General features: G+C 37.6%; 1 protein-coding gene across 1 annotated transcript in view; it reads left to right on the forward strand.

Annotated features, from left to right (window-relative positions):
* The first annotated feature begins 14,524 nt into the window (after positions 1–14,524).
* The window catches only part of LOC106876165 (mucin-5AC), a 69,334-nt gene continuing 55,906 nt past the window's right edge, over positions 14,525–27,952 (forward strand). The window contains exon 1 of the mRNA XM_014924594.2: positions 14,525–14,714. The gene's annotated coding sequence lies outside the window, so the exon portion shown is untranslated. The remainder of the gene's footprint in view (positions 14,715–27,952) is intronic.

Raw genomic sequence — 27,952 nt, forward strand, 5'->3', positions numbered from 1 at the left:
ATGTCCGAGGTGCAGGCGCGTCAGTGAAACTCTCAAGCATGCCTTCGTTCATTGTGAGGAGTTGAGGGTGTTGATGACCTATGTCGAACAACTGATGTCGGATGTGAGGAAAATCTGTCTGGAGAGGAAGTACTTGCCTCACAGCGTGCATGAGAAAAGATGGGAAAATGTAGTAAGAAAGTTGACCATGAATGGGGCCGTACTGGTGTAGCCGGTCATAATGGCGAAGAAGGAAGAAAACATGTTACTGCCCCAAAAAAGGGGAAAAAACAAAGGTTCAAAATTGGCGGGTTGAATAAACAATCAGACCAATCATGTACAATTAATATATATTTTAACTTAGTTATATATTGTTTCAAATTATTTTTTAACTCATAACGACTTTCATTACAGTTTTCATCCACAAACATCAAGACTCCTCTCCCGTAATTTGTCAATTGTTTGTCCCTGCCCCCTTATCTATGTAAGCCCATTATAGGCCAATAAAGAAATCACTCTTGCCTGTCGGTTCCTAGACATGCATCGAGTCACACCACTCGCATACACACTCGCACGCGCGGATGTTCGTTTTATTTGCTTTGAGACATGTAGATGCAAAACATGTCCATGTGATGTTACAAGCTTTTCCTTCAATTAACCTTATATGTTAACGCATTACATCCAATAATAAATATGTTATGACTTATTACGAACGTTTTACAAATTCTTATTTTCTTGTCTTTTACATGCAAGATGGTGACCGCTCTTTCTCGCATGCAATTATAAAATTTATAGGATGTCACTTACTGACAATTACTACAGGTTGTACGCAAATGAGTTCATTAGTGGGGTCCGGAACTCTTGTGAGAAAAAAATTTCGCGTCCCGAGCGGTACAAACTAGTTGCGCCACTGTTCGAACCACGTGCTGAGTCCACCAAGAGTATCTTCTCTCACCCTCCTAGCTGCAGAAACTTGGGCTGTTGAAGGACATACTGTTTAATCTGGGATGCGGAAGTATTGTGTTAGCATGCGCGGAAGACGTCACTGTAATGGCGTAGGATACCGCGTAAGTTGAGGTAATGGGCACCATTCTAGGAATACGTGGCAAAGATGTTAATCATGAGCAAAGATTAACTGGGACAAGTCGACATGGATGTAACATATAGAGAGGTTTGTCCATACTATCGGACAGCGTAGTGTACTAGACAGAAAGACTTATTAAGTTACTAGGAATCTGGTTTGGTCCGGTCCTTCAGGTGGATAAGAACTGGGTTGAGACGGTAAACAGTGAGGCCAGTCACACCCAGAGATGGGATGTCTGGCATGAAAACTCAGACAGATGTGACGAAAGTATACATTACTTCCGTTATAATTTACCGCCTGATCGTTGTGCTTGTCTCAGTTTTTTTTCGACCAGACTGGAATGTCTGTTTTTCCACGCCATGTCGAAAGGAGGTGTTCAACTGATCAAGCGATCCATCTACTGCTTACAATCTCTGCGTGGAAGGCTCGATATACTATGGTTGTTGATGTGTTGACATGCACTAAGGCTACGGAAGCTACAAAGATTATTTGTTGGTCAGCGGCTGTAGTCACCCTTTGTCATGTAGGTCCTTTCACAGTTCATTTCTTTGATGGAGCTGCGCTTCTGGAAAAGACCAAAGCTGGACGCCTGACATCTAAATGTTGCCTGATGCCCACAGCCCTCTATGAATAAGGTCAATGCAGTCGGTGGAACTTCCATGTTAGAGATCTTCAGAGAACCAGTTGTGGGGAAGAGATAAGACGTTTTCGAAGGAAGTATGGAGGTTATGAATAGCGATGAGCATCAATGGTAGTCTAGTCCGGAGAACTTTCATCTGAGAAATTAAATATAATTTTCAGAAATTTCTGGCTTGGAGATGCTACTGTGGAGTACAGCCAGTTCGAGATAAACACTACAAACACTCTACAAGTGTCGCCTGCCGAACCTGTCTGAGATTCGAGAAAAGTAACAAAACCGTTTTGCATGCATTCACTCAGTATCTCAGCTGACATGTTGAGTTATCTTGAGTTTATCGGGAAGATTTCTCCACTGCTTTCTTGTAACTGGATTTCTCCACTGCCTTCTTGTAAAAGAAAGTGAGGATGGAAAGGAAGATGTTCTCTGCCAGTAAATTTGTAAAGAGTTAGTTAACAATAATAAACACAGTACGAATGAATGAGTTCACGCTAGACGGCAAAGCGATGATTTACATTTAGGAGAGGGTACTTGATCTTATGTCTGAAGCGTCCGTTAAGTAGTCCTATATAAAGTCCTCTTCTCTAAAGACTACGTCATATATATTACTTAATTCTATTTATTGACAAAAACTATAGAAGTTGTTCCTTTTAAAATCAGAAAGCCATAGGATGCGGCTATCGCCGGACCAAAATTAATAATTTCTAAAGAGGCCCTATTTAAAGACGTCTTGCCATTTTGTTTCATGTTTATATCGATGTTTTATCAATGCTAGATCGAAGTTTAAAATTAGAAATAATACAATGACACTTCCGACGAACGTTAACAAAGTTTGGTAGCTTGGAGCTCCTAACAGCACCACCTTAGTGCAGATCACTGAACTAATAACAGCAGACTCAAAATGTCTAACTTGTACTATGAATCAACATATGAGCTTTTAAGGAATTGATCAACCTTCAAGAAATAACAACCAGAGAAGGGTTTAAACAGCAGCAACAACAACAACAACAACAGCAAAACATATATTCCATCACTGAAGTTAACGGGCAAAGTTCAAACTCAGCGATAATGAGAAAGAAGCCACGGAAAAAGGAAGCACGTAGTCGCTAGATCTACGAGAAATAGGAGTTGAATCTCACTCAGATTACTACTCCTCACTATCATAAAATAAGAAAGAAGACATTGTATAATGTAGTCATAGACATATAAAAACATCAGATGATTAAAGCTGAAACATCCTTGATCATGGATAATCAGAGGTTAAACAACGAAAATCAATAATCAAATATTTATCCTATGATGTTTGTTTCATATATTAAAATGCCCAAAAATCAAAACCACTTCATCCTGAAGATAGGACTCTGAAGTTATGGAAACGTTAATAAATTTTGGTAGGTTAATGCTGAAAGCAAACTGTGAAGAATTAAGAAGAAAATACAGCAAATAATCCTTAATAAGATTACGCAAACATGGTCTTATTAGAAAATGTTTAAAAGACTTTCGAAAGTATTTGTGGAAGAAGTAAAGAGTTAATTGACTCTTTCTTCCATATCTGCACTTAGAATAAATCATTGGCTAGTCAGTCCATTTCTTGAAATCCGAATCGGCTATACCACAGAATATCCAATCAAGAACATGAGTGGTTCGAATCTGTGTGGTAAAACGCCATCCATTAACAATTTTACTTTTAAAAAGATCTTATTTTTATAGCGTCGTACTTAATTTTACTGGAAAGTAGATAGTGTCGTTCGCTGTCGGCCTACTGAAGAAATGTTGATGCCGATTTGTTGCTAACGAACAGGCGTACCATTATCAATATTCAGTTAAATAAACCAATAAACCACTACCAAATATTTCTCTCGAGTTTGTTTCCTTTACATGCCTCGAATGTAGATTTGTTTTTTGGGGGGCTTTTTTCAATGTATAGGCGGTTCGCTATAAATTTCACCAGGGACACAAAATAAATTTAATGAAAAAAAAACCAATTACGCAAGACGCTTCTGTTTGCTGATACTGTCTGTTATAGAAAATCAGCAAATTTGTAAAAAAAAAAAAATTCAAAATATGCGAAGGAAATTTTCGAATATTGGTGGTATATAACAAAGCATTAAATATTAGGCAATTTTTCACACGCTATATAAGCCGTGTAGTTCTCACTCAGTGTATAAGACAGTGCTCAGCTTAACGACCGAGAGGCACATACCAGCGGTTGTAAATAATTGATTGGAACCTTTCCAATCAATTATTTTCCTAGCAATCAATTAATTTTAATTGGGATACAGGCCAATCAATTATTGCAATTAATTGCAATTAAGTGCCAATTATTTTGCCGAACGTAAGAAATACCATATATTTTGGAGTGTTAGCTTCGATTTAGATAATGATAGGAAAATAAAAGGCACGTCTTATAGTTTCAAAAAAGTTTCGTTATCAGAAAACGTTCCAAGTTCAATTTTATTGATTTAGAATAGGGAACAAACAACATGTATACTCTACATTATACAATACAAATAAATTGAAGGTCTTTAATTGAAAGTGTCTCAAACGAGTAGCACAATTAAAATGTTCTACTATAGTAAAATGTCATGAACGATTGCAGATTTTTGGAACTAGGTCTTCAACACATTCTCGGCAGTCAGAACCAAGAATCACTTGACAGTGATTATTTGACACCATACACAATAGCTAATTCCCAAACATGACAGAATGTGTGAATCATTCTCGGCAGTCCTAACCAAACGTCAACACTCGACAGCGGTTATTTGACAACATACACAATAGCCACTTCCCAAGCATGATAGACTGTCTATCATTCTCAGCAGTCCGAATCAAGCATCAACACTTGACAACGTACACAATAGTCAATTCTTAAGCATGAGAGGATGTGTGAATCATTCTCAGCAGCTAAGACAAAGCGTCAACACAATGCCTCAAATAATTGAACGTCGAATGAAGTATGAGCCATTTGAAAAACTTTCGCTGACAATGTTGCAATTAACTGCAATTAATTGCAATTAATTGATACTATAGCAATCAATTATTTAATTGGCAGTACGACCCCCAATCAGTTAATTGGACCAATATATTGCAAGTAATTTTTCATCAATTAATTTTTTACAACCCCTGGCACGCGTACATCAATTCTTCGAGGAAGAAGATATACAGTACAAGATTGCGAAACACTATTGAAATGATGAACATTATTGTTTCAAACTAAACATAACGTACATTAAGCAATGAGTTCGTAGATGGTTAATGGGTTAGATGGGTGCTGATAAACGAAAAAGAAAAACTCCTGAAATATGTCATATATGCCCATTACCCATTTTTCATCGTCGACTCGTTGTTTACATCAGGCATCGCAGATACGAAACGTCGTAAGAAAATCGGTGCTGGCTATAATTTCTATAGAAAATTCGTGGAAATAACCCCAACAAATGGTATAATAGCACTGCTAACACAGTAGAACACGGTACTGACTTACAAAAATGTTCAATATACTTTGTAGTATATTATGGTTGCATAACAAAATACCGAGTCCCTACACGTCAATGATACTTATAAAGAATAATGAAAGTTAATTACAACAAAAGATTAAATTCGAACGTGGCCGTGTCTTCAGTACAGTCTTTGGAAGAAAGCCAGCGTATGTGTACACGCGTGTGTACACGTATGTGTGTGCGTGTAAGAGAGAGAAAGAGAGAGAGGGAAGAGATAAGGGGAGAGAGAGAGAGAGAGAGAGAGAGAGAGTTAGGAATACTTCCAATGCAAAGATTAGAGAGAAAAGACAACTGGATATTGCTGGAAAATGTGGTTTGGGAGAAAGAATTGAAGCGGGTACTAAACGTATTGACTTCAGTTTTGCAAATGATATAGCCATCTGTTATAACATTACTGAACAACCAAAAGGAACATTACATATATATATATATATATATGTGTGTGTGGGTGTGTGGGTGTGGGTGTGTGTGTGTGTGTGTGTGTGTGTTTCTACAGCATCGATTAGTAACCGTTGCAATTGCAACCTTACTACACACACACACAATGAATTCCTTGTCTGGTACCACTGGGACCGGGGTGCCACCGGGTAACTGAATTTTCCAGATATCTTGTCATCACACTTTAAATTACCATAACACCTTACAAAACCCATGAAATGCCTGTATATATATACGTAAATATTATCATTGATCTTCTGTGTATAGCGAAAAAAATCGAAAAAACGAGAAGAAATAAAAACATAATTTTAGTAAAAAAAAAACAAATCCTAACCTAATTAAATTGTATTGTAAATGCAGTGATGTAAAACATAATACTGTAAACATCTATTTTAGATACAGTAGAAGCTTAATTTCTGTTACCAACAATTAATTAACATAAGTTAGCACAAATTCTGTTTGCTCTAATTAGCAACACATTTTCCTCTTAATAAAATATACATTAGTAATTAGCACTTAAATTCACTTTACCACAATTTTTTTTTACACATTTCGCTCTCAACTGTGTCTATAATGAAAATAAAATTATCTTTACTTCTTAAATATTTAAGCACTTAACACTAAACTGCATTATATAAAAATAGAAGTTATTCTTGTATAAGTTATTCGGGGAATGGGCGTGTTCATTGGCTGCTGAGGTTGAAAGTCCAGAGACGGGTAAGGTTTAAGAAGCAAGGAGGCAGGGTGAATTTGATGAGATAGAGAGGGGTCATATGGAGGAATCTCCGACATCAACTGTGAAAGATGTATCAGCGTCCGTATTGATGGATGGAATTTGGAATTTTTTTCCTGTAAATTTCTTCAGCATCTCCCGTATATCCGCTTGCCGACATGTCTTTGCTCTTTCATGAAGAAATTCATTCTTAACGACATGAAACTGCTTGACGCCATTTACATTCATGTACGTTGAATGCAAAAGAAATAAATATATCCAGCACTTTCTTTGCTGCCTTCCACAAAGCTTTAGATTCTGTTTCTTCTTACTCTTCATCTTTGTTTTCCTCGGTATTGGGGCCCAATACGAAAGTTATTTCTTCATCATTCAAAGATATAGCGATAGGAACATTGCTGTTAATATCAACCTAATCTTCAATTTCTTCCTCATTCATGCCTTGATTTTGTCTTCACCAGTGCACATATCTCTCTAATCACTTTGCATAACGGGTTGGTTCGAAAACCTTCAAAATCAACCTCACTCTACTCATCTATAAAAATTGTCATCAACCCCAATTTTCTCCAACAACGTCGACAAGTCTCAGTTTTTACACTATTTCATGAAAGAGATTGCGTAGATATGGCATCCTTCACATTGAAAATCTGCTGGAAATCTTCAATTGTTCCTTTTTCATAGCTAACCAAGTGACTCATGAAATCGTGACGTTAATACATTTTCAAATTTTGGACGAGGCCTTAATCCATAGGCTGACTTAGGTATGTCGTATGTGAAGGTAAAACAATTCAAGAAATATTGCCTATGGAGAGCTCTTCAGAAGGTTGTGAAACAGATAATCAACACCTCGTTTTTAAGACTAAATTAAAATTTAAGAAAGAGTTCTGAGAGGTCTTCAGAAATTATCAGAAATAACAAAAATCGATTTACAGCTATTGATAACTTTGGCGGGTTTCCTAAAGAAGTATAGCAAAAAAGGAATGACATTGTTGATTAGGTAACACGAAACCATCTTATAAGAAGAAAGAGCAAGGACTAAATGGATTACAGCAACAATAGAAATTGCAGAAGAACGGCAACAGCTAAAAGCAATGAGAGATATTGACGAATTCAAAAGACTGAGCAGTAGATTCCGATGTGCAGCTAAAAAAAACAAAGAAAAGAAAACATAAAAATGATTAAATGAAGAAGTAATACAAAATAGCAGTAGAATATCAACAAAAAGGTTGAACTAGAAATATCTTCAAGAAAATATAAGAAAGTACTGGAAAGTTAGTTCTTAGAATCGGATTACTAATGAACAGAAATGGAGAAGACATTAGTGAAGGAGATACTATTAAAACACGACGAGAAGAATATAGAGGTAGAATTTCAAGATTTATACATCAATGGAATGTGAAGAGGCACCAAACATAATGGGAACAGAGATATATTGGGTTATTTCTGAAGTAGCAACAAAAAAGGCATCAGGTTGTAGTGATATTTAGAAGTGTTGAAAGTAGATGATAAAAATGTTATTATTAAAATATTCACAAAACTTAGTTAAAGCATTTAGATGACGAGGCAATGGCGGAAAGGCTGAAAAACATTTAAATACAACCCTATTCCTTGGAATGGTGTGCACAACAATATAATAATTACAGGACAGTCGACCTCATATTTCGTATAAGCAAGATCGTTCAGAAAATTATAAAAACGGCTTCATCCATCTTTGGAGATGAACTTAGCTACAGAACAAACTAATTTCAAGAAAGGAACGGCAACAAGAGACAAAACTGCAAACCTATGATAGAAATAGGAAATATCTAGGAACTACAGTCAAGTGTTCAATATATGCTTCGTTGATTTACAGAAAAACTGTGGTGTGGATATCATTAGTTTGGGTGTAGCTGAAAGAAATAGGTATGCCGGAACATTTAATCCTCATACAAGACCTTTATTCAGAGTAAGCTATAATAAAAACGATTCGGTGTCTAGAATTGCTAGACATCGAAAGACGAATTTGCATTTTCTTCTAGTACAGTATAAATATCATGAGGAGAGAGTTAAAATGAAAGGGTAGACAACTGATAGTCTGAGATAACCGGATGATACAATTGGCAGTCTGAAATAACCGGATGACACAATTGGCAGAAAAGGAAGACTCTAACAAGTACACAAGAAAAGGTATGAAAAGGGTGTGCTAAAGTTGGATTCAAATTAAATATTACAAACAAACCTAAAGTTTTGTTAAATTTAAATATGAAAAGGAAAGACTAAGATTGGAGGTCGGACGATGAAAGCATGGACAAGTTTTCTCATTTTGAATCCAATATGGAAAAGCAGTTTAGTGCTGAAATAAAATTTGAAGAAAAAGAATAGCTATCGGAAAATCTGTTATGATGAGACTACAAAATATTGTGAAAGATAAGGAATGTCGCAAAAACCAAAAGAATATTGCTAAAAATCAATGATGTATTCAGTAATGTTGCATAATGGTGAATGCTGGACAATTAAAAAAAACAAAATGGAAGGAAAATTTATGCGCTCGAAATGTTGTGTTGGAGATGATTAGTTAGAATAGCATGAACGGGAAGAGCAAACATATCTATACGGTAGCAAATGAAACTTGAAATTACGGTGTATGCATCAAATGTCAAAGATTAAAATTTTTTTGGTCACATTATTATGAGAGACAGCATAAAGGCATATGTCAGGATAAATTGAAGGTAGAATAAGAAGGCGATCATACATGCAGTGGATAGAAAAGATAAAGGAAGCAAGCGAAGTGACAACCGTGAATCCTACTCATCCCAAGGAATAGACAGAACTGGAGACAGAATAAGATACATAAGCTGTAGATAGATAGCTAGCTAGACAGACAGACAGACAGACAGACAGACAGATAGATAGATAGATAGATAGATAGATAGATATGCATATATATGCAAGTGTGTATGTAGGTATGTAGGTATGTATGCGCGCGTGTGTGTGTGTATATATGTATATGTACACGTATACATACATGTATATATATATACATACATATATAAACACATATCTATGTATGTGTGTGTATATATATATATGTATACACATACACACGCACACACACATACATACATACATACACGAGAGAGAGAGAGAGAGAGAGAGAGAGAGAGAGAGAGTACGCGATAGGTAAAATGGGCCTAAAGAAAATCTGTGAAGATGTGAAAACACAACTACTTATTGATTAACTCTAAACAAGATCCTTTTCAAAACTATTATTATTATGATTCTGCAAACATAATAATTACATAGTATATTGTATGCTCTAATATATAATTATACTACACAGACATATTTTGATTTGCAGAAGAATTTTTTTCTTCCCATGTCATCATTTGTGTAACCTTCTTGTCCTTCTTTTCCTCTTTCTTTTCCCTCCTCTTCTTGAGATTTCCTATCATCTAAAACAAAAATGATGCACTGGGTAATGCAATTATAGATGCAGTTTTTTTTTTTTTTTTTTTTTTTTTTTTTTTTTTTTTTACTAAAAAGACATAGGATATACAAGCTTGAATGCATTTGATTGGCGCTCAGCTAAATCAGAGCTAAACTAGACTTAACAAAAAAAGAGAAAAAAAAGATTGTAAATAAATCAAGTGGAGTTACATCAACATCGATAATGGTTTCAAATTTTGGCACAAAGCCAGCATTTTCGGGGGAGTTGGTAAGGCGATTACATCGACCATCGTCCTCGACTGGTACTTATTTCATTGACCCCGAAAGGATGAAAGGCAAAAATCAACCTCAACGAAATTTGAACTCATAACAAAAAGACGGTCGAAATGCCGCTAAGAATTTTGCTCGGCGTGCTAAGGACTCTGCCAGCTTTTCCTTTCAGCCTTTTGAGGTCGATAAAATAAAGTACAAATAAGTACTGTTTGCTTTCTTGCTTGATGGGGCTGGGGTCATCCCAGATTAGTAGTTCTATAAACGTGATCATGCGTAGAGCCGACCAGGTCCACCAGTGCTCTCTGTCGCTGACGGTACTGTGCCAGCCCCTCTACATCCTCCAAAGTGACGTCAATCCTCTTTGCCAAGGAGATCGACCGCATGTGTGGTCTGGCTGCTGGGGTCACGTACTTCTTATGAAATCCCCTTTGGGGCCACTGCTCTATCTGCCAGAAAACGAAGCTCCGCATCTACAATGCATCAGCCCTCTCTATTCTCTGATATGGAGCAGAAACGTGGCCCCTCTCAAAATCAAGTACTGGGCACTAAAATTTCTGGCCTTTCACCAAGATTTATAATTATTGCTATTTCTACTTCTAGCACTTTAAAAAAACAAGAACTTGAAAAAAATCAAGCATATTTGTCCTTAAACAAATATTGTCGTGCATTACTCAACTTCTAAAAATTAAGAGGTAAGTGTTTCTGAGATAGTACGTATATACCGATGTCTATTTGTATATCTACCAGAAACATTTTATAATTTTTGTATGAAAATATCTTTTAGCTATTGAAATAAACTTAAAATTAGGATGATAATGATGAAGAACACTGACGGCGATCACCGTTGCTGCGTAACCTATCAGTATTACTGCCCAAATATCGTTATATACCGAAAACTCCGTGTCATGTCCACGACTTATTGCTGTTTTGTGAATTTTATGTTTATCACAGTGTAGGGTGCGTTATTACACAAAAATTTTATTGTCCAGTTTAGTATGTGAGGAGGAGTCAAAACAACTGATTGATGAATGAGAAGACACCGAGGAAATGCATATCTACCAAATGTGATAAAAATGAATGCGACTAGAAGAAATATGAAATTCAAGGTATTGTCAGAGCAAAACGTTAGTGTTGCCAGTTGATGAAATGGTAGGATTTAGCAATGCGTAAAAGGCATTCATGAAAGCGCGTAGTCTAATTGTTTAGATGTTGAACTCATGATCGCAAGACAATGGTTTCGATTCCCAGACTGGCGATGCGTTGTATTCTTAAGCAAAACACTTCATTTTACACTATTCCAGTTCACTCATCTGTAACTAGATAACTCTGCGACGGACTGGCGTCCCGTTCGCCAAATTTTTCCCCACGAGAGTTCCGGACCCCAGTTATGAACTCATTTGCATACAGCCAAACAGAGCTCAGCTACCAAACTAATTTATGAGCGCATAACAAGTGATAGGCGATAAGATAAGGTCACTTGAGCAAGGAATGACCATGCTTCTTTTCACTTTTAATAATGCTTGTTCATGTTCTTGTTTCAACCATAACTGCCTCTGTGTAATTATTTGTATTGTTTACTTTGTAAAACAGTAAGGGGAGAGGGTTACTAGCACATCTCCCTCCACCCACATTTTTCCTATCCACATCGATAATAGGTATAGATGCAAATCTATCTAATTACTTGTCTCCTCCTAAAATCAGGCTTAACATGGCGATCGGTCGACTTACAATACCGATCTTCGTCTTGAGTTTACTTGGTAGTGTGTGTTTGTTTATTTGATAACAAGATCAAGGTGAGATCTGATTGGCTGCCAGCAAATGAGTTCATTACTGGAGTCCGGAACTCTCGTGGAGACAAAAATTTCGCGTCCGTTCAGGAGGCGTGTCGACTTACCCGCCGAGCCAGGCATCCATTGCACAAGAAATGACTCTGGATCATGAATATAGAATATTAAAATTTTATAAATTCGTAATATGTACATGAAAAGAAACTTGCTTTGAAATGGACCAGATAGGATGAAGTTCTTGTAGCTTTTGTTATTGTTCTTGTTCTCATTCGTCTCTATCCATTTTCCACCTTTTCATTCATCAATGTTGTTTATAATTTATCCAGTAGGTTTCGGGAAAATTTACTAATTTACAATATATAATTATGGGTTTTCTCGGAGCTTAGAAAGTTTCGATTGAATAAGCAATCTCATTAGTGAGACGAAATATAATTTGATGACAGTGTCCAATTTAATCAGAGAAAGGAACATACAAAAACGCCATTAACACCCAGTTCATTCAGAAGATCAGCTCGAGATTTTGAACTGTAAATAGACATAGCTCCATCGGGATCTCTTCAGTTTGGCTCACAGACTTTTTAATTAGTTTTTTTTTTTCAACTAAACAGTTCGAAACTTCGTATATCGGTGTAATTTCTCACGCTGAACACGGTTTACTTTCAACATTTTTGACAAAATTTCGTATTCTAGAAGTTATTTCATGTTAAAGTTATCGTATTTGGGTAATTTTAACCAATCAACGACGCGTATTCAGCTGGAGAAACCTACTGCTGTTTGCGATGGTAATCGAAGAGCAACAACTTCCAGGCCATCTTCACTAAATATGCGCTATCTCTCCTACACCTCTCACTCTCTCTAACATACTCTCTATCTCATTTCTTTGAGTATCATCCTATATTTCATGCACCCCTAGCCAAGCCAGAGAACACACTGTATAATCCACACATGGTTGAAAAGTACATTTAGTACAGATGACCCGGAAGTTGATGCTCTTTGATTACTATCGCAAAAAGCTGTAGGTTGAATACGCCTAGTTGGTTGGTTAAAATTACCCAAATACAACAACTTCAACACGAAATATCTTCAAGAAAACGAAATTTTATCAAAAATGTTGAAAGTAAACCGTGTTCAGCGAAATTACACCAGTATACGAAGTTTCAAACTGTTTAGTTAAAAAAAAGAAATAATCAAAAAATCTGTGAGACAAACTGAAGAGATCTCATCATCGTTCCAAATTAAACGTAAGGGATGAACAAGGAAACTTTATATACCTGTGTGTGTGTGTGTGTGTGTGTGTGTGTGTGTGTGTGTGTGTGTGTGTGTGTGTGTGTGTGTGTGTGTGTGTGTGTGTGTGTGTGTGTGTGTGTGTGCGCGATTGCACGCGCGTATAAATTCGGCAATCTCTTCAATATAATGATATAACTTTAGACCAAAAGTCTAGCTGTGAAATATGAAGAGAGTGAAGGAGACCCAGTACAGAGAGAAGAGGAGAGAGAAAGGGTGAGAGAGATGACGGGAAAGATTGAAAAGAGGGGACAGGAAGACGAAAAAGTGAAACTGGATACGAGAAGTATTGGAAAGAGCGGTCCTTCAAATCACTTCCTGTTGACAGTAAGAATGGACAATCTTGGTTCATCGTCAGGCGGGACACACCGCTAAAAATATTCATTGTAACTTCACGTGAGGCGTTCTGTTCAGAAAGTCTTGCAGGCCGCAGATTGTCCTTGACTGCTCTGGAGAAAGGACATACGTATAATGTCTATAAAAATTTTAAAAAATGATTCACGATTGAAACGCTTTTGATCAGAAGTACACTCACAGGTGTAGATTAGTTTTCGTTAATAAAATAAATTAGCCAACAGCCTGGTCCTTCCGTCAGTGAGAAATGCTTAAAGGAAGGGCACATTAAATAATGTTGTCCGTCTCTTATAGAAAAAAAAAATAAGAGCACTGTATGAAAAGTTTTGATCATAGGCAAAGTCAATCAGAGATGAACCGAGGCAAAGTAACCACAGTAAAGAAAAACTTTTTAGATATGAATTCCTTGATCTGCCTGAAAAAGCAGACAGAATGGCTACCGTGAAAACACCTTCGATCAGACCTAGAAAGAAGCAACATAATTAACGCCCTTAAAAAATGCATTCGTGAACTCATATATTGAACGTTTTGTAGGCGTACAAAATGAAAGCTCGAATGGTCCAACAATGTCTGTAAGCATGCAGTCATCTTAGTCTTTCAGTTCTTTCGCTGTAGTATTGTTTTAAAGGAATGCATGACACAGAAAACGATGTCTCCTTGCTTTCATTGTAATGGCAAATAATTCTTTGGTACCATATCTGGTGAAATGTTTTTCCAGGCGTTCTTCTGAACTGGTTTCGTGAATTTGCTGAAAGTCATAGGAACTGATATCTTTGAACTAATGCAATTTAGAACATGTAAGCATCGGAGTTTGTCGATCGGGCAAAAAGATGTTGTCTGCAAACAAAACAGCAATTTGTTGTCCTTAACTGAGTCTAACAATCCAATTAAATAAGGTTTAGTCTTTTTCTGGAATGTCATTAACTTACAGCTCGGAAAATATGCATGTTTATACTCATTATAATACAAGAAAATCGAAATCGAGGCTGATCAGCCTCGTTTTGATTTTGCACATGCGCTTTAATTCTACTTCCGATTCGGTAGTTTTGCTCTCCATGATTTGCATATGTTGGCTTAATTTTAAGGAAAACAAATTATATAAACAAACTGAATACATTAATTGATGAAGTTAAACTAGCAAAATCTTATCTATCGTCTGCTTAATTGTCAGCATCAACAACATTCTCATTGGTGATTCGTAAACGATTCATTCTAACAGGAAGTAAGTGACATCTTCAATGTATATTTCGCTCTCTCTTTCCTTTTTTTTTTCCTTTCTTATTTATCTCTCTCTGTTTCTCTCCCTGTACTTCTCTTTCTCCTTTCTTTCTTATTTACGAACTCCAGTTCGTCTTTTTCTGAGATTTATTGCTTCTCTTTCATTCTCTGAATATGTCTACTTTTGTTTTTATGTTTATCACAAAAACAAATTGATAAACAGTTTCCAAATAAAGTAGACACTCGTTTGTAGGACCAGATAAGGAAACTAACATTATTAATTACCTTCGCTCTTTACGTACTGAAATAAGAAGGCACTCACTTCCTAATCATACGCCTTTTCACAGAAGACATAGTGCCTACGTTCACAAAACCGATCTTAACTGAGAGCAAAATCAAGAAGGAACTCTCTAAGTAGTCTTTCTCCATCCGTGATCCCTGGTAGAACTGTTTTTTTTTTTTATTTACGTTCCCTGGTTAGCATGAAGTTTACCGTGAGAATAAATTGTCCTTAAAATATATATATGTACAGTTTTCATGTTTTATGAAATAAATGTACGTTCTATACATTCTTTATGTCACATAGTGTTTACATGAAATTATGGGATGTCATTGTCGTCACTTCCGGATTTTATCGCAATTCACTTTCATTTTTTGGGGTAATTTACTTTCACTTTTTTTTATGACAGTAAACTGCATGTTAAACCCGTTCACTCAAGGTTTTGCGAGTACACCAATGATGCCACAGTCCAAAGCAGACATTTTAAAAAATATTAATTAACGCTCCGACTTATTTTCGCATGCGCGCGCGTGTGCGGTCTCGCGCCATTTATTTTGAAATTACTCTACAGTTAGTCTTTATCCAGTTTTTGTGAGAAAATGTTTGATCAAAAGCATTCCAACCATGCCCATCTTGATTTATGGAGCAAAAGTTTTTCCTAGACAGCATTATCGTGTCTTTCTCATCATAATGGTCCAGATCAGAAAGTTCTTCAAAAATATTTAACAATCTGATTTAATTTTCTCTTTTTGCATATGCAGTTATATTTGAATTCAAATTGCAACTGAAGCAGTAAACAATATGAATCAAAATGAATACAGTTTAAATAGCCTTTAGTAATGCAATTCAGGATAATTAAGAATTGCAATTGATATTTGTTACCACACACAAGAATTCAATTGGAAAATTTTCATTACTTTTTCTTTACTGGGTTCAGAAGAAAAGGCAATGCCTATGGCCTTTGCAGACCCTCTGATGTCATAGAGATTGAATCTATTAATGTTTCCTTTGAATTATTGCAAGTCACCCTTGTGGGAAAGACATGAGTACAGAACAAATTCCAGAGGGCCATTATTCTGTAAAGGAAGGATTAGGTATTATGGCTGATGCAGGGCCTGGTGAACTGGGTTTGGTGCAAAAGGTGTGATAAGAGGAGAAGAAATGAGTAGAACAGGAATGCCTGAGTGTAGTTGGCATGGGTCCAGACAACACTGAAGAGTAGAGTCCATTATAGAGCAAGCAGAAAAGGCTGAGACAACAAAATGCCTATGGCCCAGAGGCTGGACAATGTCTTCAAATAATATATGCCAGACATTGAGGTGGCTCTTTTCCAAATGTTACGGTTTTAACATGTCTGTGTGAGAAGCAGTAGCACCATCCCTGAGGGGGAGCCATTCTTCATTGTGGTTTTCATGTGATTTTTGCAGAAATGTCAATATTGCTGGCAGATGAAGTATCTTGTAGACTTGGAGAGAAGGGTTAGTCATTGGGATGCAGTACTGTTGGCACTCCGTCGCTTACGACATCGAGGGTTCCAGTTGATTTGATCAATGGAACAGCCTGCTCATGAAATTAACGTGCAAGTGGCTGAGCACTCCACAGACACGTGTACCCTTAACGTAGTTCTCGGAGATATTCAGCGTGACACAGTGTGATAAGGCTGACCCTTTGAATTACAGAGACAACAGAAACAGGAAGTAAGAGTGAGAGAAAGTTGTGGTGAAAGAGTACAGCAGGCTTCGCTACCATCCCCTACTGGAGCCTCGTGGAGCTTTAGGTGTTTTCGCTCAATAAACACTCACAACGCCCAGTCTGGGAAACGAAACCGCGATCCTATGACCGCGAGTTCACTGCCCTAACCACTGGGCCATTGCGCCTCCACAATGCAGTACTAGCTATGTGAAGAATGTTTTTTGCTAGGAGTAATCCTCATTGATATTGTGGTCCAATAATTTGTGTGATTGCGAAGGGTCTGGTTGTGTGTTGCTCATTTGCAAGAGAGGCGTAATACTCTCTCTTTTACTTGTTTCAGTCATTTGACTGCGGCCATGCTGGAGCACCACCTTTAGTCAAGCAAATCGACCCCAGTACTTATTCTTTGTAAGTCTAGTACTTATTCTATCGGTCTCTTAGGCCGAACCTCTAAGTTACGGGGACGTAAACACACCAGCATTGGTTGTTAAGCGATGTTGGGGGACAAACACAGGCACACAAACTTATATATATATATATACATATATACGACAGGCTTCTTTCAGTTTCCGTCTACCAAATCCACTCACTAGGTTTTGATCGGCCTGAGGCTATAGTGGAAGACTCTTGCCCAAGGTATCACGCAGTGGGACTGAACCCAGAACCATGTGGTTGGTAAGCAAGCTACTTACCACACAGCCACTCCTGCGCATGTGTAGCAATTCTGTTTTCTTACTGTTGAAAGAGAGAAGATTAGCATATCCCCATTGGGGAATGCTTTTGAATCCTATGTCCATGGAATCAGTGTGGTGTCTTCGTTGCAAGTAGATGATGCAGGGTTGGAGATGTATTAGGCTGAATGTAGTACCGTGGTTAAGAGTGTGCATTGTTAAACATGAAGGTAAGTAGGCTACTGATGTATAGAAGAAAGAGAGAAGGGAACGAAACTGAACCATGAGGCACACCAGAGTTGATGGAGTGAGCAATAGAAAGAGTTCTATCACCATACAGTACAATTTGATAGAAAGCTACCAATCCAAGTGATGAGATATGGTTGGAACCTGTTGTTAAGCAGCTTCAATAAGAGAATCATGTACCAGGCATGGTCAAAAGCATTTCATATTCTCTACATCATCATCGTCGTCATCGTTTAATGTCCGCTCTCCATGCTGGCATGGGTTGGACAGTTTGACTGACGGCTAGCAAGCCAGAAGGTTACACCAGGCTCTAATCTGATCTGGCAAAGTTCCTACAGCATGATGCCCTTCCTAACGCCAACCACTCTGAGAGTGTAGTAGGTACTTTTTATGTGCCACCAGCACCACTGGCATCAACCACACTCAAATGGTGCTTTTTATGTGCCACCGGCACTGGCAACGACCATGCTTGAATGTTGTTTTTTACATATCACTGGCACAGGAGCCACAGTCAGGCGGCACTGGTGATGATCACGCTCAAATGGTGCTTTTAACGTGCCACTGGCATGGGTGCCAACTAGGTGATACTGTCATTGGCCACGACATATATATATATCTAGGTGTGTGTGTCTTTGTGTCTCTGTTTGTCCCCCCATTACCACTTGACAACCAGTGTTGGTGTGTTTACATCCCTGTAACTTAGTGGTTCAGCAAAAGAGTCTGACAGAATAAGTACCAGACTCAAAAAATATGTATTGGGGTCAATTCATTTGACTAAAAATTCAAGGCAATGCCTCAGCATGGCTGCAGTCAAAAGGGACTGAAACAAGTAAAAGATAAAAGACAAACGTATGTCTTTTAATTCTGTCTTGTTTGACTTTGATTCCAATTGCTGTCAACTCCATGTTCATTCTTTACACACTATTAACTCTTTTATATCAATCCACTTGTCTGAGACTACGCTGGTCTCATTATACAAAAATTTATCATTTTAAAATGCATGTATTTAAATTTAAACCTTGCATCATAATTTTATGCTCAGACGCTAACTTAATAATAATATGAATTTCAACGTTTGGCACAAAGCTAACAAGTTCAAGGAAGTGGGATACTCAATTACCCCAGTGCTTCAGTGACACTTACTTTATTAATCCCAAAAGGAGAAAAGGCAAAGTTGACCTCAATGGAATCTGAACTCAGAACATAATGCCACTAAGCATTTTGTCTAGCATGCTAACAATTATGCCAGTTCATTGTCTTAGCTTAATGATAATAATAATAATAATAATAGTTTCAAATTTTGCCACAAGGGCAACAATTTTGGGGGAGGGGATGAGTCGATTACATCAACTGGTACTTATTTTATCAACCCTGAAAGGATGAAAGGTAAAGTTGAACTCAGAAGATAGTGACAGGCAAAATACCACTAAACATTTCATCCGGCACGCTAACGGTTCTACCAGCTTACTACTTTCTTGATAATAATAATCATCACCGTTTAACGTCCGTCTTCCATACTGGCATGGGTGGGATGGTTTGATAAGAACTGGCCAGGCAGAAGCCTGCACCAGACTTCTGTAACTGTTTTAGCAGGATTTTTACAGCTGGATGCTCTTCCTAACACCAACCACTCAGCAGACCAATAATAATAATTATTTCAAATTTTTGCCATGGGCAGCTTGGGGGGAAGTGGGGATGAGTCGATTCTATCGCCCCCAGTGTCCAACTGGTACTTATTTTATCGACCCTGAAAGGATGAAAGGCAAAGTCGATCTTGGTGGAATTTGAACTCAGAACATAGCAACGGCTGAAATACCACTAAGCATTTCATCCAGTGTGCTAATGATTTTGCCAGCTTGCTACCATCTTAACAACAACAACAAAACAAGTGACAAAAAGATAGATGCGAATAGGCTAGAAAGATTTCAGACAAAAATCATGCCCCCCTCATTGATATGACTCTCCCAATTGGCATAACTGTATCTGTCAAGACCTACTAAAAACTGAGCAAGAATAAAGATCTTAAAGTAGAAATTGGCAAAATGTGAAACCTCAAGACTAAAACAATACCTTTTGTCATAGGTGCCCTAGGAATGACAGAAAAAAGGGCTGATTCCTACCTAGCTCATCAGATATCAGGAAACCCTAAAATGGCAGAAATTCAAAAGATAATACTCATGGGAACTGCCCATATCTTACATAAAATACTGTCTATATAATCTAAAATTTTAAAACAAACTTATAATTTTCTTATGTTTTCTTAAACATTCTCTAGAGCAATACTGTGTGCAAAACCAAATTGTATGATGCCAGTGTGTGAACAGTCATGCTACACAGCAGTGAAACATGGGCTGTGACCACAGAGGACATGCGAAGACTTGAAAGAAATGAAACTAGTATGCTTCACTGGATGTGCAATATCAGTGTGACAGTGTAAGTGTCTTAAAAGAAAAATTGGGCATAAGAGGCATCAGATGTGGTGTACAACAGAAGCAACTGTGCTGGTATGGTCATGTAATGCATATGAACGAGGATAGCTGTGTAAAGAAGTGCCAATCTCTAACTGTGGAAGGAACCTGTGGACGAGGTAGACCCAAGAAGACATGAGACAAGGTGGTGAAGCATTATCTTCAAAAGCTGGGTTTCATGGAGGCAATGACAAGTGAGTGAAACCTTTGGTGATATGCTGTGCTTGAAAAGACTCATCAAGTGAAATCCTAGTTGTGACCAGAGTCAGTGACTTGTAAAAGCACCCATGTTGGTGACATGTTAAAGGCATACACTACACTTTTGGAGTGGTTGGCATTAGAAAGTGCATCCAGCCATAGAAACCAAGCTAAAAATCAGATGGGAACTTGGTACAGTTCTCCAGCTTACCAGTTCCAGTCAAACTGTCTAACCCATGCCAGCAGGGAAAGCAGATGCTAAATGATGATGACAATCTTATTTGGATCATCAACTAATATTTTTGAAAAATGTCCGATTCTGGTTTTTCATTTTTGGAATACCAAAATAGCTTTTCCTTTTGGCAGAATCATTAGCACATTGGACTGGACTAAATACTTAGCAACATTTCATCTAGCTCTTTATGGTCTGAGTTCAAATGTTGCCACAGTCAACTTTGCCTTTCATCTTTATGTGTTCAATAAAATAAAGTACCAGTCAAGTTCTTGGGTTGATGTAATAGATCATTCCCCTCCCACTGAATCTGCTGACCTTGTGCCAAAAATTTGAAATAGTCATTGGTGACATTTGATATACCATTTTAGTCAAAATTCTTTCACTTGCTTTATTAGTTGGCATAAACTCATATGACTTTATTTTGGTATCTCCAGTAGCTTCATAAATCATAAATTAAGATGGTGGGATTTACAGCAACTTTCTATTCAGTGATGCTTAGGGAGTTATGCAAATACCCTTTCTTGACAATTAAGGTACTAGGAATGCACCTATTCTTGACAATGCATCTAGAGGGTTTTCCAAGCACATTCTACACAATGGTATTCAGGGAGTTAACCAAACTCCTGCTGGAGGAGTTTGGAAGCAAGCAGCTTTTCCCTTCCTTATAGGGTTGGTTGATTTAGGAGTTTGGGGCAGGAAGTATAATCACTCAAATTGTAATGTTTAAATCTTGTGAATTTAGGCAACAGAACTTGAATGTCTCTGGGTTGGGAGATAAGATAAGTATGTTTCTCAGACATGTATGGTTTTAGGGCACTAAGTTGTTTAGAGCAAGTGTGCATGCTTTTTTTGTTCCAAAGGATAGTATAGTTGTCTGGATTGCAAGATATATGGTTTCCCTCCCATGGGCAGTTATATGCTTTTTTTTTCATCATGGATTTGTGTCTCTAAAGTGTCTAATTTAATTTAATTCAATGTTTATAATCAAAAACTTCAACCATTTATCTTTATCAATTTCTACTAGTATTGGTTTCAAATTTTAGCACACGGTCATTTGTTTTTTGAGGAAGGAGTAAGTTAATTACATTGACCCCAGTGAAAAGATGAAAGGCAAAGTTAATCTCAGCAGAATTTGAACTTAGAATGTGAGGACTGATGAAATGCCACAAAGCAGTTTGCCCAGCATGCTAATGATTCTGCCAATTCATTGCCTTGTATTCTTCTAATATTTATATCCCATAGTACAAGGTGGTATCAAAAAGTTCCCAAACTAATTCTGTAGCATGCCAACAGTTGGCAGCACATGGTTGTATGTGCAGTGACCTTCATGAGACAGTGTGCCAAGTGAAATTGCTGTTGACCTCACAAATTGTGAAATTTGTGTTTTTATGATCACATGTACACTGTAATCTGTGATTTTTGTCATGGACAGGAAGTTTGAACAACTAGCTAACGTGAAATTTTGCACTAAACTTGGGAGGCTTGTTACAGAGGCATTGAGCATGCTTCAGTAAGCCTACGGTGATGAGGCAATATGTTGTAGACAATGTTTTGAGTGGCACGGACACTTCAAAAGCAGAAGAACCTCCCTGAAAGATGATGAGCAATGTAGAAGACCTGCCACAAGTGTCAATCCCGGTAATATGAAGAAAATTCATCAGCTTGTGCATGAGGATCATCAGAGGACAATCAACAACATTGCTGATGTTATTGGTCTGTCATATACTCGCATGCAGGTAATCCTAGCATCCGAGAAGAATTGGATTTTTCACAAAGACAATGCATCCTGTTACTGAGCTCTCCTCACTCATGAGTTTCTTGCCAAAATCAACATGGTACCACTTCCGCACCCACACTGTTCACCAGATTTAAACACCATTGGATTTCCATCTTTTCCCCATTTCAACATTGTTGTGGAGATCAAGTGTGAATTGCAGAAGGTCCTCAACTTGCTTATAGAAAACAACTTCCAGGCCAGATTCCAAAAATGGCAGGAATGCTAGCCTGTTGTATTGCTGCACAAAGTTACTATTTCAAAGGGGATAATGTTAGAACTTATAAAAATCAGTTATTTTTTATTAAACATAACGAGTCTGAGAACTTTTTGATACTACCTTATATCTTTCAAAATCATAATAACATTGAGAATTTCAGACAATGAAATTTTGTTATTAACAATGTAGCTGACATACTGATACTTTATGGATACTAACTTAGATGGAAAAATTATACCTGGTCACTTTGGTGTAATAGCAAGCATGGTTTCCTAGACCAGATTATGAGAGATAATTAGTTCGAGTCCTGTAGGTGGGCCTGTGGACATTTGTTCTAACATGGATTGCTGTTCACAGAGTGCCTAATGTGCCTAAATGAATGTTTATAATAAAAAAAAGTTGTTAACCATAGTACTTAATCAAATGAATATTAAATTTCTATTTAACCCAGTATAATGTATAATTTAACATTTTTCTCAGAGCATGGTGGTAGTGGTGGTGATAGTGAATTCCTGATGTCCACCATTCAGCATTTGTAGATAGTCAAATTATTCTATGGTTTGTTTTGCTTTTGCTTTTATAATTGTTTTCAGATTGTATTCCAGTGAAATAATCACAAAAAAATTAATAAAAAAGCTGGTTTGTTAGAGTCAGTTATTCTGCTGATGTTTAAATTGGTGGATCTTTTCATTTGTTCTCAGTTTCAGTCTTTCTGGTAGTGTATCCCACCTTTTCTGCCAAATCTTGTGAGCAAGGCATTTACCACGAAAAGGGCAACATAATAAATCCAATATTAAATTAGTTCTACTTTTTACAATATCTCTGGGAAAAGTGGGATGGAATTTGAAGGGCCTTTATATAATGAAGATATCATCATCATCTTTCCATGCTGGCATGGGTTGGACAGTTTGACTGAGGGTTTGCAAGCCAGAAGGCTGCACCAGGTTCTAATCTGATCTGCCAAAGTTTCTACAGCTGGATTCCCTTCCTAATGCCAACCACTCTGAGAGTGTAGTGGGTACTTTTTACATGCCACTGGCACGAGGGCCAGTCAGCCAGTACTGGCATTGACCACGCTTGAATGGTACTTTTTTACATGCCACCAGCACAGGCGCCACTGTCATTGACCATGACAATGACTTCACTTGGCTAAACAAGTCTTTGCAAGCGCAATTTATTGCCAAATGATTGAAGGGTACTCTTAAATGGGTTGGTTATGCTGCACTGGCCTAGGCCATGGTTATGGTCTCACTTGGCTTGCCAGGTCTTCTCAAGCACAGCATGTCTCCAAAGGTCTCAGTCACTTGTCATCGCCTCCGTGAGGCCCAACTTTCAAACGTTGTGCTTCACCACTTCATCCCAGGTCTTCCTGGGTCTACTTCTTTCACAGGTTCCCTCTACTGCTAGAGTGTGACACTTTTTCACACAGCTGTTCTCATCCATACGCAACACATGACCATACCAGTGCAGTCGTCTCTCTTGCACACCACATCTGATGCTTCTTATGTCCAACTTTTCTCTCAGGGCACTTGCACTCTGTCGGGTTTGCACACTGAGATTACACATCCAGCAGAGCATACTAGCTTCATTCCTTGCAAGCTAATGCATGTCCTCAGCAGTCACGGCCCATGGCTGTTCACACACATGCGTCATATAGTCTACCTTTTACTCTGAGTGAGAGGCCCTTTGTCACCAGCGGAGGTAGGAGCTCTCTGAACTTTGCCCAAGTTATTCTTATTCTAGCAGCTACACACTCAGAGCATATGTATATGCTACTTCCAATCCAGGACACAACTAGTCATGCTTTTATATCACCATTCATTGAATTGAATTAAACGCTTTCTTCAAGTAGATAAATGTGAAGACAGTAAATAACTTCATATTGTGTATCATCATCATCATCATCATTATTTTAGCATCCACTTTTACTTTCTTCCTTGGGTCAGACAGAATTTGTTGAGGTATATTTTCTAAAATAAGTGGTCATTTCTGTCACCAGTCTTCACCTGTTTCCAAACATGATAATATTTATGCATAGCTGGACATGTTTTTTCATATGAAAAAAATAAAAGCTGGCATCACTTCTATAATGGTGACACTGGTTTGCAACTATCATGGAATAATAAGACGAGGAAACACAAACACACCCACATGTATGATAGGCTTGTTTCAGTTTCCTGCCAAATTCACTCACACAAACTTGATCTGCCTGATGTAGAACTTTCCCAATGTGCCACATAGCAGAACTGAATCCAAAGCCACATCGCTGGGAGCAAACTTTTTAACCTCATAGCTGTGCCTGGAAATGCTTAGAGGGAAGATCTTTGAAACCAGGTGTGGACATGATTCATGTACTATAAGGATTTGCCAAGATACCCTCCAATCTTGAGTGACATGGATAGATACATCTATCACTCAGTGGTGTGTAGTGGTTGTAGTTTTGGGTGTGTTGCCACACCCAATGCCACCAAATTTCAAGCAGGGATATGACAAAAGTTTTCCATCAAGATTTGTGATTAATTTAATGATTAAGGTTAATACTTATGAGGAATTTGCCATTTTCAATGGGTGTGCAGTGTGCACCTAACAAACCCAGAATATACACCGCTGCTATCACTACACTTTATTAGGATTGGTATTGATTAATTCAGTGTGGATGAGCTGAGACGAGTCAATTCTCTTGGACCAGGAAAGAAAACTGGATTGGATGGGATCTCAATAAGCAAAATCAGAATAGCATGTGCAACATAGTTGATGAAATGTGACAAGGTGAAACAATAGTATCTTAAGAACATAGTTCCTGTTTCCAAATTGGGATTGCTTTCCGTTAAGGATAACTACAATATTCCTCAGCAAAGCTTTATAATGGGCTGGTTTCAACCATTAGCCCCAAACTGAGATAGAGTGTAGTTTCTGTAACAAACAGATGACTCATGCAATCTTTGGCTTTTCAGAGAATTATAGGGAAAAGAAATGAATATGCATATTATTTTACCTAGTACAACCTCATTTAACTAAAATATGACAATTTCCCTTTTTCCAGAAGCTTTCAGTTTTGCAAAAGATTTCACAATCTCAGAGATTTGAATATGCAATGACCTTCAAAATTTGTTTACAAAAGGAGAATCATTATAAAAGCCTAATTAATGGTGATTGCAATGACTATAACAGATAAGCCTAGATATTCACAGAATATGATGAGCTGTCATAACGAAGGCATGAGAAAGGGTAAAGAAATAAAACAATAAATTTTAAGTGATTTGTAAGACAGACAGCAGTATAGAGATTATAATATTCAGGTATAGTAGTGTAAGTTAAGAAGTTTGCTTCTTCATCTTATGGCTTTGGGTTCACTCCCACTATGTAGCACCTTTTGGTAAGTTCTATAACTTCTGGGTGATCAAAGTCTTGTGAGGGAACTCGGTCAAGGGAGTCAGAAAGAAACCTATCATATACATATACAGGTTGTCGTCAACTTACGACCGATCGACTTTACGATGATTGGCACGCCAGCTCCTGGCAGCAATAATAAATAGTCCAGTTGAAATCTAACGGGCTTAATTTCTTAGAAATTAACCTGTCTACAGATGGTGTCAGCTAACAAATGCTTCCCCTAAGTTTGGTTATTGATTGCCATTGTGTTGGATGACTATCCTGTTGTGGAGACATCGAGGCAACCTTGTGTTTGTTTATAAGACGACTGCTTGAGACTCCAAAGTTTTGACTAATGCCAGTATAATAGTATAATACATAATGCTGTGTTTAACTTTTACCTGAGAATGTACTTTAAGAATGTAAAAATATAAAACAAATCTATGTAGGCCTATAGGCTGACTTATGACTAAATTGACTTACAACCAGTCAGTCAGAACCAATTGTGGTTGTAAGTCAACAACAACCTGTATGTATATATGTATATGTATATATATACATACAGGTATGATTGGCAAAAAAATACTGAATCCAGCAATTCATTTAATGAATATACAAATTATGTATGAACAACTTCAAGTTTCATACTTGAGAAGAAAATTTAAAGAGAAAGGAGGATAAAGATTATGTCCCTCTAATGCATTTAATGAAGAGTATTGTTAATATTCTTTTATGCTTCGGTCATTAGACAGTGGTCATATTGAGAGACTGCCTTGAGAAATTTTATTCAGACAAATCAACCTAGCTCAGTTACCTATGAAACCGAGGTCACTTTTGTTCCACCAAGTAAGGGAAACAAAAGAAAAAATATATTGAACTGAGCAAAAGTGACTTCAAACAAATACACACCAACCATCAGTTTTCCTTCAAGCACATAATAAAACAGCTAGCAAGTCATATCTGAGACCTGATGGACAACAATATTCCACACACTATCAAGTGGAATATTGCAGAGTGATCTAGGCCATAAAGTAATGGGTCAAAAAAGTGAAGGCTTTGTATAGCTGAAAGAACATATATATCTATATTAGATCAAAAGATTTCACTGACCTTCTAAAATCAAAGTAGGAAACTTTTGCAAGATGTATGCACCTCAGCAAGTTTCTCTTATCGAATCAGATTCAGCATATAGTCTAATACACTTTAGGCTTTTCATTTTACTACTCCCACTAGGGATAGTTTGTTTAGATGTAAATACTCTACATTTACATTCTTCATCTAATGGATTAAAGGGACATAATTTCTATCTTCCTTTCCTAAAACATTTTCTTCTCATTTTTCGTATAATTTGGTCTCTTTTTCTTTTCTTTTCTTTTTTTTTTGCTTTCCTTTTTTTCTCATATTCCCTCACAAAGTAGTGATGTCACTTGAATCTTAGTGATTGCCAGATCATGCCCATTTGATTACTGCACTCTCCGAACATGAAACTTGAAGTAGTTGACATCTAACTCCTGCATTCTTTATATCATCATCATCATCTAGTGTCTGTTGTCCATGCTGGCATTGGTTGGACAGTTTGATCTGTGCTGGTAAGGTGAGTGGCTGCATCAGACTCTAGTCTGATTTGGCATGGTTTCAATGACTGGAGGCCCTTCCTAACACCAACCACTCCAAGAGTGTAATGTGTGCTTTTACATGCCACCAGCACAGGTGCCAGTTTGCATGACACCAATATCTGCCGCAATTATGATTTCACTTGGCTTGATGGGTCTTCTTCTCAAGCACAGCATATTGACATGGTTTTGGTCATTTGTCATTGCCTCCTTGAAGCCCAGCTCTTGAAAGGTGCTTTCCATGTACCACTGGCATGGGTGCTAGTTTTGCAACACCAGCATTTGGCCACATTGCCTCTGTGAGGCCCAAAATGTACTTTTTATGTGCCTCCGGCATGAGTGTCAGTTGTGTGACACTGACAATGCCCACAGCTATGATATCACTTGACTTGACAGGTCTTCTCAAGCACGGCATATCGCCAAAGGTCTCGGTCACTAGTCATTGCCTCCATGAGGCCCAGCATTTGAAGATT

This window comes from Octopus bimaculoides, chromosome 4, assembly GCF_001194135.2.
Source record: "Octopus bimaculoides isolate UCB-OBI-ISO-001 chromosome 4, ASM119413v2, whole genome shotgun sequence".
NCBI lineage: Eukaryota > Metazoa > Mollusca > Cephalopoda > Octopoda > Octopodidae > Octopus > Octopus bimaculoides.